Here is a 12,718-nt window from a genome sequence, read left to right as displayed (position 1 = left end):
ATTTTGCTGACCTCGGAAGGATAACAGGCAGAGTCAACCCCACCTGGTATTAATTCAACATCCAAGTGGGATTTGACCTGAGGATCCTAGGATCCCAAGCCCACCACCCCTAACCATTAAGCCAACACCAGGCATAATCTTTAATGTACGCCAACTAACGCTGGCAGGCGGGACACCCAGTTTACCCTTGATCCGAGGGAAGGCGCACGCATTGATGAATCACCCTGCCTGTAAAATACCTCTTGGCCATCCTATCAACCACTCCTCGTTTTCGAGGATTGTTTGTACATTTTGGATCTTGTCCTCAAGACTAGTTTTCATGGCCAAAAAAAAGTGTCTGTTGTGGTCATGGCACGTTTCACTATCACTGTGGATATAATACGCATTCAGTTCCCTTTCAGACTCCAACCTGAAAATAAAGTTTCATTTTTCGTTTTGTCCATTCCATCCACCTGATACTTGTTTGAACTCACGAGCTCTTTGACATGAAAAAATAACAAGAGTTGCGTCTTCTCATAGCTAAGGACATAAAGTCAAAATAAACTTTGGTTATTTACCAATAATGTAAATATAGTTGGACAGCCCTTCCTTCCCCTGCCTCGCCTGATGAGTGGAGGTTGGCTTTGGAGCTTCCCCCTCTCTGGGGACGTGTCCAGTCAAATCGTCGACCTTCCCTCCCAAACACCCGCGACTACAGATGAAACTAAGTAGCCCTTGTTTACCACGAGGTCGAATTTGGTCCACATACCAAGTTTGGGGGCAATGGGCCCAGTAGTTTTGGTGTGATTGGTGTCACACACACACACACACACACACACACACACACACACACACACACACACACACACACACACACACACACACACACACACACACACACACACACACACACACACACACACACACACGAACAGAAAATTACATGTATTCATTGGAAGATTATTAGAGAACAGTGAAAGTAGTCAACAAAATACAAGCAATGAAAATATTTTCATCCGTTTCATCAAACTTCCTTTTCTTTGCTTCAGTAGTTCTACTTTTTGCGACCACAACACACAAAAATATGCTCTCCTGAACATAATCCAAGGTCAACACAAAAATGACATGAAGCACAAATTCATTGGACACAAATTCAAACATCAAATTTATCAATAATAGTGAATGCGGGATGTTCCCCTATTCCATATCGATATGCTGTACCTTCCTTGGTCCTGGCTATCGGTTCAGTATCCTGAATGTCCGTGCCAGAGTGCTCTCTGATGGTGTCGTGGGCAATTTAAAATGAACAAGGAGCTGATAGTCTCGGTCCCCTGCCTTTTGGATGGTAGGAGGAATAGATCTGCAAGACACGAAAACCAAATATTGAACGGTTTTTAAAATATCACGTACACAAGCCAAGTTACGGAGACGGTTGCCATGGCAACAGAACTCAGCCAATCTCAGTCGTGATCTAATCATGTTGAGATCATGTCATGAGGAACAGATAGCTGCAATACAAAAGATAAATGTTCAACAGTTTTTGAAATATGGTGCGTACAAAAGTACACGGACGGACGATCAGTCGGTCGGACGGAGCTCAGTTTAATGTCCCCCCCCCCTCCCACGTCTCCCACCTTGTCGGAGGGGAAGGGGTACAAAAATATATTGAAAACGTTCGGGATACTGAACAAAAGGACTGATAAGGATTCAGAACAACCAATTAGAGCCACAAATCGCACCTTAAGACAAGAGAGAGAGAGAGAGTACTCGGATGAACGATGGACCACCGAGTACATATTGGGACAGTGAAGGTGTGACGGACATTTCTTCTCCATTCCTAAAAAAATAAATAAATAAATTAAGGTGCATTTAAAATTGATGGAAATGATAGAAATTGTTAGGACAGGAAACACTTACCTGAAAATGTGTATTCGCATCACCTTGTCCAATCGTGTTATCCACCGCTGTCCCTGTTAAGGCTTGCAATCCGATTGTTTCCAAAGACACATTTCCAACTGAGAGTTCCTGTTTTCTTATACAGGTTTGAGATGGAAAAATGCTTTCACGCTGTGTTTCCCCTCTTAGTTGAATGTAACCACATCCTGCTGACATTATGTTTTGTATCAACCCACAGGCTGAAAAACAGACCTGTTCGTCTTGATAAACTGCTTGGCCACACACCTCTGGCCACTCTCCGACAGTGACTTCTTGTATTCTAATATCATGAATCGCCTGCAGTAATTTCGCTTCTCTACGGAATGTGCAAACCTAGTATCCTTAAAGCTTCTGATTTGACCAAAATTGTTTGTACACCTGTGTTAATGTCAGAGACCGAGTCATTCATTTCCAAGAACTTTGTGGTTATCTGGCAAGTCTCTGCCTCAATCACACGTTTCCCTCAATAAAAAAGGTTTGCCTTTGTGAGGTCACAGTGGTCTTTGAAAAGTTTGGAGTTGCTTGGATTGTTGAATCGAAACAATGAACAAGTCAACCACATTTATGGCATTTTCAACCACATGATCTATAACCATATTCTTGTACCAAGCATGCTCTATATAGAGCATCAGTTCGACTGAAGCAGTTTCTTAGCTGAGGTTTACAATCCCGGAGGGGTCGCCGCTCCGACACAGGACGTCAGGGCAGGAGTTTGGAATTTGTTGAGGGTGCCGGCGATGGCTCGCATACACTTTGCGAAGGACACCACATCGGATCTTTGACGTCCACCGACTAATACTGCTAGACGGGATGCCCAGTTTAACGGCCATCCGAGGGACGGCGCACACGTTGATGCGTGACCCTGCCCGTGAAACATCAGGATGACCGTTTTATAGCTGGTCGAGCTTCAAACCCAGACTCGACAGCTCGGAGGTGAGTTGCCTTTAGGTCATCCTGCCAGCCAGATGTCCATCGGTTATATCTTAATTGTAGCTTCGCAAATGACACCATGATGGATGAATCTCCAGAGCGACAAAGAATCATGAGGCCCGTTTGTATTAACGCCAAGACTTCTCTTTTATTGATCACTCCAAAGATTCCTTCAAGTCGACGAGACTTCTATAAATCGTTGCCAAGATTTCCATTAAAAGGTGCAAACCACCTGTCATTGATTCCAATGTAAAAGTGGACCTTCTGGACCATGACCATTGCTAACAAACTTTTTCAAAACTCTTATTTTCTTTTCCTCTCCTTTTTCGTTTTTCGCTCATCTCTCCGATGAAGTGGATAAGAAACCGAGCTGTTAAAGCTATAACGATGTCCTTCAGTCAGTCTGTCAGTCGGTTCGTGGATCCATTGACATTTTTTCCCCTATTCTTCCGAAGCGGCTCAGTGGATCATTGTGAAACTCGGCCTGATGATTCTTCATGACGTTGATGCGCAAAAAATAATGGAGCCCTTTTAAAATTCACATCCAGGTAGTGAGATTATCTTTGCTCATCCAGGTGGATGAATTGGCAAAATTAATTCAAAATCTAATCCATGTTTGGAAGTACATCACATATTGCCAGATTACATCATCTCACGAGATGTTTGTTTCGTTGTTGAATTTAAACCTCTTAATTTAATTTGAGCTTAATCACAATTTAATTTAATCTTTTTTTTTTATTAAACTTTAACCTCTTTATGTCATGAATACCCTCGAGCTTTGAAGAACAAGGAAGCCCATTGAACCTTTCAACCCCATACACCCTTTCGACGATTAGACCCCTTAAGATCATCAAGACCCCTTTCGATACCTGAGACCCCTTCAACATTTGAGACCATTTGGACCCGCTGTACTGCTTAAACCCCTTGACCCTTTTTACTTTTCGACCTTTGAAACCCCTTAGACGTTTTAAGACCTTTCTAAAAACCCTTTTGGCATTTACATCCTTTAGATCCGTTTACACCCTTCAGACTTTTAGCCTTTTAAACCTTTTAAAACCTTATACCTTTTAAGACCCTTTATATGACTTTCGACATTTATATATTTTAGACACGATTAGACCCGTTACACCCCAACTACTTTTGTAACGTGCCCTTTCGATGCCACAGACATTTAGACCCCTTATGACCCTTTAAACCCCTATACACCCTTTTGACCTTCAGACTGTTTAGACTATTTAGACCTTTTAAGACCCTTTCAATCCTATGAACCCTTTCGACCCAAACTCCTATTGGAATGTACCATTTAGATCCCTTATATTCCATAGACCCTTTAGACCTTCAGGCCCCTTATGACCCTTTAAACCCCCATATACACCATTTAGGTCTTTACACCCTTGAGACTCCTTAGACTATTTATACCCCCTTTGGGCCTTTTCAACACTTTGGACCCTTAACCCTTTAGACCTGGGTTTCTCAACCGGGGGTCCGATAGTCCCAAGGGGAGTGCCGCCAGGGAGACGGCAGGGGAAAATTATTGACTCAGTTGAGTGTTTACCATCTAGGATTCTAGGTCTTCTGTTGGTTAATTTTTAGTAGAAGACATCCCGAATACGAAATGGTATGGATGTTTTATACTAAAAAATTAACCATTCTATATTTCATATCTTGTCCACACACCGTATGGCATATTCATATCATTACGACTGATATTAATAGTTAGATTCTCATTAAATGTAGTTATAAGAAGATTTGTTTGCTTTATATTTGATATATAACGTATACTGTATACATTTTTTCTTTCTGCTCCAGGGTGTGTCAAAATCGGAACCAAGGTTTTCTTTTCTGGCCGGCACCGAAGAAAATGGATAAATTTATTACTTGTGCATCCTTATCAAAACAAGAGCCTGTAAAACGAAACCCACATTAACGAGTCAGAATGTTCAGATGATGAGTCCGAGGTCTCATCCGCTGTGAGTCAGAGGAAGAAAAGCTAAGCTGATGCTCGGCCGGCAAAAATTCGGAAATATGAAGACATTTACATTAACCATGACTTCGTAGTATTCCCCACGAGTGGAGGTGCTCCCCAACCACAGTGTGTGCTTTGCTCTCAAGTGATGTCCAATGAGAGTGTGATGTCCAATGAAACCCTCCAAGTTAAGACATTTGCAGACAAAACATGGCCAGTACAAGGATAAGCCAAGAGTATTTTTTTTGAGCATAATCAAAAAGAAATGAGTGATATACAAGCAAGAATGAAGGCCACTACTGCTGTGAATAAAAACTTCGTTAAAATTTCATATATTGTGGCTGAGAAAATTAGTCAACAGAAGAAGCTTCTTTCCTTGTACAACCGGGATCGTCAGGGGAATGTATGGAGAGGAGAAAGCCAAGGCACTGGTAAAAATATTGAATGACACTGTAAAACATCATCCATGTTTGAGGACATATGGATACAGTGCACCGCACGTCTCCGTGACAATGGCTTCGCCATCCAATTGGATGAGTCGAAAGATGTGTCCAAAATGTCACATCCACTGGTATGTGTGTGCTATGAGTGAGAGAATGAGAAAAGAGGAATTTTTGTTTTGCAAAGATTTGAGGACAACGACGACGGCCACGGAAGTTTTTGAAAGCCTGGATAGTTTTTTTATGAGGAATAATGGCTTAAGCTGGTGATACACTCATGCAGTATCTCCAGATGGCGCCGCGGCAATGACTGGCAGGCACAAAGGAGTCATGCACAGAATAGAAGAAGTTGCAGCCCGTGCTGTTTCAACTCGTTTTCTGCACAGAGAAATGTTTGCGGCAAAAGACATTGAACCAGGACTTCATGAGATTATGAACACTGCCATAATCATCGTGAACTTTGTGAAAGCAAGAGCCAAAAACTCCACTTTGTTCACTGCACTCTGAGTAAGTAGGTTCTGAACACCATTCTCTGCTCAGAATTACAGATGGGAGAAGATCATCCCATGGGCAGATGCTTATTCTCTCATCTTATTCAAGATGAGAGTAGCTGTGTACATTCCTCTTGGAGAAGAAGCCTGATCGAGCAGAATTAGAGGGATGACAAATGGCTTCCTCAACTGAGCGATCTTGCAGACATCTACAATGAAGTAAACAAGCTCATCAAAAAGAATACAGGGTGGAAGCGCAAATAGCATTGGCCAGCACGAACGAGTTGACACATTCAAAAGAAAACTAAAATTGTGGAAAATTAGTGCCTCGTCAGGAACCACCGATGTGGTCGAACAGATGCATGCATTCATTTAGGAGAGAAACACGAAATTCAGTTTCACCAAGTGTCAGGTAATAGTGCATTTGTCCGGGAAGTTGGACAAATTCAACCGTTATCTTCCCGAACTAAAAGAGGAACACGCTGTTTTTACCAGTGGATTGAAAACCCCTTTTACTGAGACCATTGAGGAAAAGCTTCCATCCACCTCACCATCCAAACTCTTGGAAGAGCTCATTGACTTGTCCTCTGATGGCACCTGCCGAAACATTTTATCATGATGGGTTTGCGGGTGATAAAATAAATAAATTGCTAATGATTAAAACCTGATATTAAAATAAAATATATGAACCCTGAAATAAATGTACTCAAATATGATCTGATGTTTTAAGTATGTATCCATTTGGAATTAACAGAATTATATTTCTCCTCTGTATGGAAAGATCACCTGTATATTAATTGTGTAAACAGGTTGAACTTTGCCAGTAAGTTGAATATAAAGAAGAATTGCCTGTCATGCACAACTATCTTGAGAATTTTGTGTGGAAGACACGAACGAGTTGGAATGTGGACTTAAGAAAATGTGCAGGCGCTCTGGTCGCTTGAAGATAACATATCTTCCCAATTTTGGGAGAAGCAGACTGACTTTTAACCTGCATAAGATGGAAACTTGTTTTAATGGCCATTGGAGTTGGCGTTTGACGTCATTCTAGCATTCTGTGCAATTAATATGTCTGGGTTTGAATATGTGTTCTAACCATTTAAGCAGGAGCTGTCAAAGAAGACTGAAGATAAGGTTCACCTAGAACTTGTCAAGACCTGGCAAACTGGCATCAGCATCAGAAAATTATAAAAACTGTCTTACTGGAAACTATATAAAGACGAAGATTCTCCGGTTATGTGGAGAGATCTGGAGTAAATTTGTCTGTCCAGGATTTCCTGTGCTGGCACATATAATCTGTTTGTTTGTTCAATAAATGTTTTAAAATTGTATTGACGTTGTGTGTCTGTATCTACAATTGGCGAGGCATGCAGGAGCAGTAAAACCTGGAAGAGCCTGGTTCAGAGTGAGCCGGTGGTAGGCACGAGCACACGGATCAGAAAAGGTGAGAGAAAGTGATCTTTGTGGGTGAGTGTGTTGCTGCCGGCTTGTTGTGTGCCTTGTTCAAGGTCAACATGCTTCGAACGAAATTTGAGTTGGATAGATTTGAGGTTTATATGGTTCAGTGATTGATGTTGATGTTAAAGAATAAGTGTCGTTTTCAAAAGGTATTGCTGGAGTCCCAAAAAGTCCTGATCAGGCCGACCATCTGTGTGTGTATATGTACGTGTCCGTGTCTGTGTCCATTTTTTAAATGTCTGCACCGGCACTGTTTCGGTATATGCCTGGTTAGTTCCATAATTTGCATTGGCACTTTCGATGCAGACTTGAATCGAGCATTGTCCAACAGAGGTTGGAAGTTGAGAGATAGTTGAGGTGAGGACAGGGTGTTTCACAGATAGTTGTGAATAGGGCATTGTCCAACAGAGGTTGGAAATTGAGAAATAATGGGGTTTTTTTTGGTTGGAATTGTGCTTCCAGCTTGGTATTGAGGTTCAAGCTGAGGAAAACTTGTGTATTGTTTGTCTTAGAGTTCTTGTACGATTAGTTGTATCCTGCATCTGTATAAGTTGTATTGTATTGCAAATGAGAAGCGAGACGGGAAATGCCCTTAGGGTAGTGGAATTGAAATGAATTCAAAATATCACAAGAAAATATAAAATGAATAAAAAAAATACGATTCAAAGATATAAAGTGTTCAAGCTGGAGATATTATTTGACCGTGTTTGCTCTTGTGTGCACGCAAGACTGACATGGGATGATAACTTTTCAGCCGTCAAAAGTAAAAAGAATTAATAATAATGTAAGAATGATAAGGTAGGTTAACGGAATAAAAGGTATTCCTGGGTTTATGAAATGAAATCAAATGGAACACACAATTCCATTTAATTTTTAAATCTCAGTTACAGCTTGAAGGCAGAATTGACCTTCGATTCAGGATTCGAACCACGTACAAGAGGTCGTGAGTGAGTTTAAAGTCTATTCTTTAGACTAATTTTTCAGCATAAAGAACAGGATTTTTCTTTAAACTGCGGAGAAATGTCATGTAAATGATGTCGTTTTATAAAACTAACAGAGTGATTTAATTAGCCACCAGTCAAACGTTATGTGGTCGCCATGGTAACGCCGAGATTGATGATGCTGTGACATTGGTTTAAAAGTCCAATAAAATAAAATAAATTTTTATGTCTACATAATACGTATACAATTGGTAAGTTTACAGAAGTGGGATGGATTGTGGAGTTATTGATGACGTCATGATTTTGGGAAGGTAAAAGGAGCCGACATGGTATGTGCGGTGTTACGAGATGGGACACCAGGCAGTCTGTGCGAAAGGGATGAAAATGTCCCAAAAATGATATGAATTATATAATAAAAGGTTCAGCAAATATGACGTCATATAGAGTATACTGCACTGCATTGTGGTGTAGTGCGGCGAGTTGATGCCCAATCATGAACTCGTTATGTAAATGTGTCGTTCGATGACCGAAAATGGTAAATTAAATAAATCGGGAACGATTTTCTCAACATTTAGAAGATTCACCTTGATCACACACACCGAGGAACATTCTTCGTCCACCGATTTGTTGTGTAACCGGTTTGTGTTGTGTATGTTGTCTGGGAGGATGTTGTGGTTAAGAAATGTTAAAATCACTTTTGGCAGGTGAGGCTAACTCAACCTGTTATGACTACGGAGTTCGATGTTTTGGTAGATAATCTCAAACTCGCGAGATGAGGCGAATTTAACGACTGCCTGCTCAATGCCACGTGATCACGTGATCTGCCAGCTCGCGATCTCGTGATGAGGTCACGTGATCCGCCGGCTGACGATTGGTGGAATGTCTCAACAACCATTTCAAAATGTCCGTTTTTCGTCGAAATTCTTTTGGAGACGTGTGGAGCACATGACCAAACCTTCGAAAATATAGGTCAAGATCGAATGGACGCGAGTAATAAGCAGTTCACGAAGGGAGCAGGCTCGGAGGTCGGGCAGGGAATGAAAATCACGTGGTGTTCCTTTTAATACCCAATGGTTATTTGTATTGAACATTTTACTTATGACAAGTCTGAAGACGACGATGGTTCACGAGCGGTATTTAACGATGTAGATTGTTTCAGAAGTCAAGGATGAGACAATTTGATAATGTTTGACCAAGTTATAAAAATTATCAACATGATGTGGTACGAGTGACAGGTTATTAGCTGCAAAATGTCGAAAACCCGGTTTCGTTCAACAACTTTAAAAATTTGACCTTTGCATAACCTTTAAAGGTCCCAAAACAATGCTGTGGACATTAAAATAAGGAAAGAGGATACGTGCTATAGCTTATTGGAGTTAGTTCGTCGAAGAAGGTTGAAAACCCGGTTCGATTCCCACAACTTTGAAAATTTGACCTTTGTGAACTTTAAAAGTCAAAGGTCAAGGATTATGACCTTTGGTGCAAAACTTCCTCCGGAACATTCCAGGAACAATATAACGTCATATAGGCAATATGGCATTTCACACTCTTCGGATTATCTATACTTTAATGAAATCAGCGTAAAAACAAACTTGAAGGGGGCGCCACGGGCAAGGTGTTCGAGATAGAGAAAAATGGTTTCAAGACTTTAGGTGAGGAATGACCTCAAGATTATGCATAAAAAATATTGTCACCCTAGCCCTCAAAGTTTGGGCGGTTGTATGATTTTAATGTCAAAATTCGAAATTTTCTAAGTTCGTGACCTTGTGACCTTGGGACGAAAATGAAAAAAAAAAAATCGAGCTCCGTGGGGTGCTTCTGGTGCTGCTGGTGCTTCCACGACTTGCTGCTGGTGCTTCCACGACCAAACAAGCAAACGACTGAAGAGCAGAAGGGGCTTCAGTACCAGAGAGAGAGAAGCCCAAAACGAAGAGTCCAAACGAAGGGTGGGAGAAGAGAAGCCCAAGGGGTGACCAGCGCCACGAGACCAAGAACGAACGAGCCAGCATGATCCGAGAAGACACCCCGAACGAACGAGCCAGCATGAACCGAGACTCGCGTCTGTTCGCCTTTTGTAAAGCGGGGTCCGCCCTTTGCCCCGCCCCGTTTCTGGCTCCACCTCCCTTCTGGAAGCTTCCCAAAAAAGGGGCGTGCCCTCTCGCTCCCCCCTCCCCGCGCCGTGCGGGGGACAAGGAAAGTCAGTTTTGGCTCGGGCCAGGGAATTATTCCCCCAAAATCAGACCCCTCCTTTACATGACCTTTGACCCCCGCTCGGAATGCACCTCCCCCACACCAAGCGCAGGGAAGAACAGGCGGGAGAATCAGGCGGGAAAAAACCCCACAGGCTTCTCGAGAGCTTTTTGTTCTGCCATTCGGAAGCGGTTGTTGAGAGCGACGTTGGTGGTGGTGGTTCGGTTGTGGTTGATTCAAAATAACGACAGAAAAGCAAAACGGCTATCTCAAAGAGTCGCAGCCCGGTGAATCACACGAAATCCCTTTAAACAACGGTGGGAACCTATCTGCACATAAACTTAGCGTCATCACTGATCTAATGACCCTTTATGGTGTATTGCGAATTTCCACAGCCGTAACAATATATATATATATATATATATATATATATATATATATATATATATATATATACATATATATATACATATATATATACATATATATATATATATATATATATATATATATATATATATATACATATATATATACATATATATATATACATATATATATATACATATATATACACATATATATACATATATACATATATATACATATACACACATATATACATATATACATATATATATATATATATATATATATATATATATATATATATATATATATATATATATATATATATATATTGTTGCGGATTCGCGCCCGCCGGCGTGCTGACGGCCACGCAACTCGAATCGCGGCACGTCGCCCACCGGACGGACAATCCAGTCGTGACCCTCTCGGACTAACGCCGGGAACCAGTCACGGGTGGACCTTTCGGTCTCACCGCGATCGAGCCAATCAGCCCCCGCGTGGGATAGGGTTGCTCGCCAAATTCGACCTACCTAAGTACCCACGCGGAGGGTAGACCGGGCGATCGCACCTCGCCGCAGGTCGACTTCGGACACGGGCCACTTAAGCGACCCGTTCCGTACTATCGGGATAACCGAGCGGTGTTATCGTCGACCTCGACGGTTCGATTAATTATCGGGCGTTTTCAGCCCACTACCAACCCTTTACGTGAAGCAAGATGAGGATTCAATGGGAGAAATGACGAAGCGAAGCGGGAAACAGTTCAACACAAAAGCACATTTATTCGCGGCACACGGGAAGCACACATATACAATTCCACCAAATGCACACAGAAAAGAAAAACACAATGCAATTTACACAAAAAGCAAATGTAAAAGCGAAGACACAATGCAGAGCTAATACCGACTACCGAGCACACGGCAACACTTATACAATTTTACTTCACAGACGGCGCCGACAACACATACCCAAAACCAAGGAAAGAATACCCTCAAGGATGAGGCGGGCCTGAGGCCGAGACCGGGTCGGGCCTACCCGTCTGGTGATGAGACGCGGAGCGGCGATGGTGCCTCAACTCCGCGGGCCTCGCGGGCAGTGTCTGGTAGGGGGTGGGAAAGGGGCCCCCTTGGTCGCACTATCTCAGTGCGGGGGGAAACAGGAGGGGGTTGCTGATGCTCGGGGTATAGAAGATTTTTATTGTCCCGCGACGAGCGTCTCCACCTCGGCCAGGTCGCGATGTCGGCCTCCCTGGGGTGCAGCTCCCTGCACGACGCGAGCACCCCCTCGTCTGCCCTCGCCGCCTCTCCACAGCTCCGTCCCCTCCGCTCCGACTCCAACGCACACGACGACCAGCTCCTTCTTGCCAACTCCACCGCCCGCGAAGTCTTAACTCTCTGTGTCCTCTCGACTCTACTACTCTCTGGACTGACGAACACGGTCGTTTATATCAGCCCCGTGGCTTCGCCCTCTCATCTTTGACCCCCTCCCTTCGACCTTTCACCTCGCTCCCCATTGGCCCGAGAAAAAGTGGGCGTGAATGCTTTTTGATCCATAAATTTGCATATATCGATCGCCCTCCAACGCCCTGGGGGCGGGGCCAATTCGCCCCTCGCTCACCGATTGGACGGCAAAAAGTGGGCGTGTGTCGTTTTTGATCCGTTTTTGAAGCACAAAATCCGTGATTTTGTACACGCTGTTCGGCGCGCGCCCTGCACGAGTCCAACACCGGTACCCCCAAGCGGCGCAAGAACGGTGGCGATGCGACGGTTGCGAGGTGTGACGGGAAGGTCGTGGCGGTTGTGGTGAAGCGGCGTTGTGGTTGGTGGTTGATGTTGTGACTGGTGGTGGTAATCATGGCGGTTGGTCCAAAATAAAGATAGCAAAAGAAAAACGGCTATCCTGAAGAGTCGCAGCACGCATAAATGACATGTATTCCCACTAGACAACGGGTTCGGGCCTAACTACACATGTACTTACCGAGATACCTCACCTAAGGGACCTGAATGGTGGTTTGCGAATTTG

General features: G+C 43.1%; 1 protein-coding gene across 1 annotated transcript in view; it reads right to left on the bottom strand.

Annotated features, from left to right (window-relative positions):
- LOC147009677 (interleukin-13 receptor subunit alpha-2-like) overlaps positions 1–3,638 on the bottom strand; it is a 31,507-nt gene extending 27,869 nt beyond the window's left edge. Inside the window, 2 exon segments of the mRNA XM_085863041.1 lie at positions 1,201–1,339; positions 1,897–3,638. The gene's annotated coding sequence lies outside the window, so the exon portion shown is untranslated.
- Positions 3,639–12,718: the final 9,080 nt, after the last annotated feature.

This window comes from Eptatretus burgeri, chromosome 17 (genome assembly GCF_056783735.1).
Source record: "Eptatretus burgeri isolate ZD-2024b chromosome 17, Ebu_testis_v1, whole genome shotgun sequence".
NCBI classification, from domain to species: domain Eukaryota; kingdom Metazoa; phylum Chordata; class Myxini; order Myxiniformes; family Myxinidae; genus Eptatretus; species Eptatretus burgeri.
The sequence above is the reverse complement of the archived record's forward strand: the minus strand, read 5'-3'. Positions and strand labels throughout refer to the sequence as shown.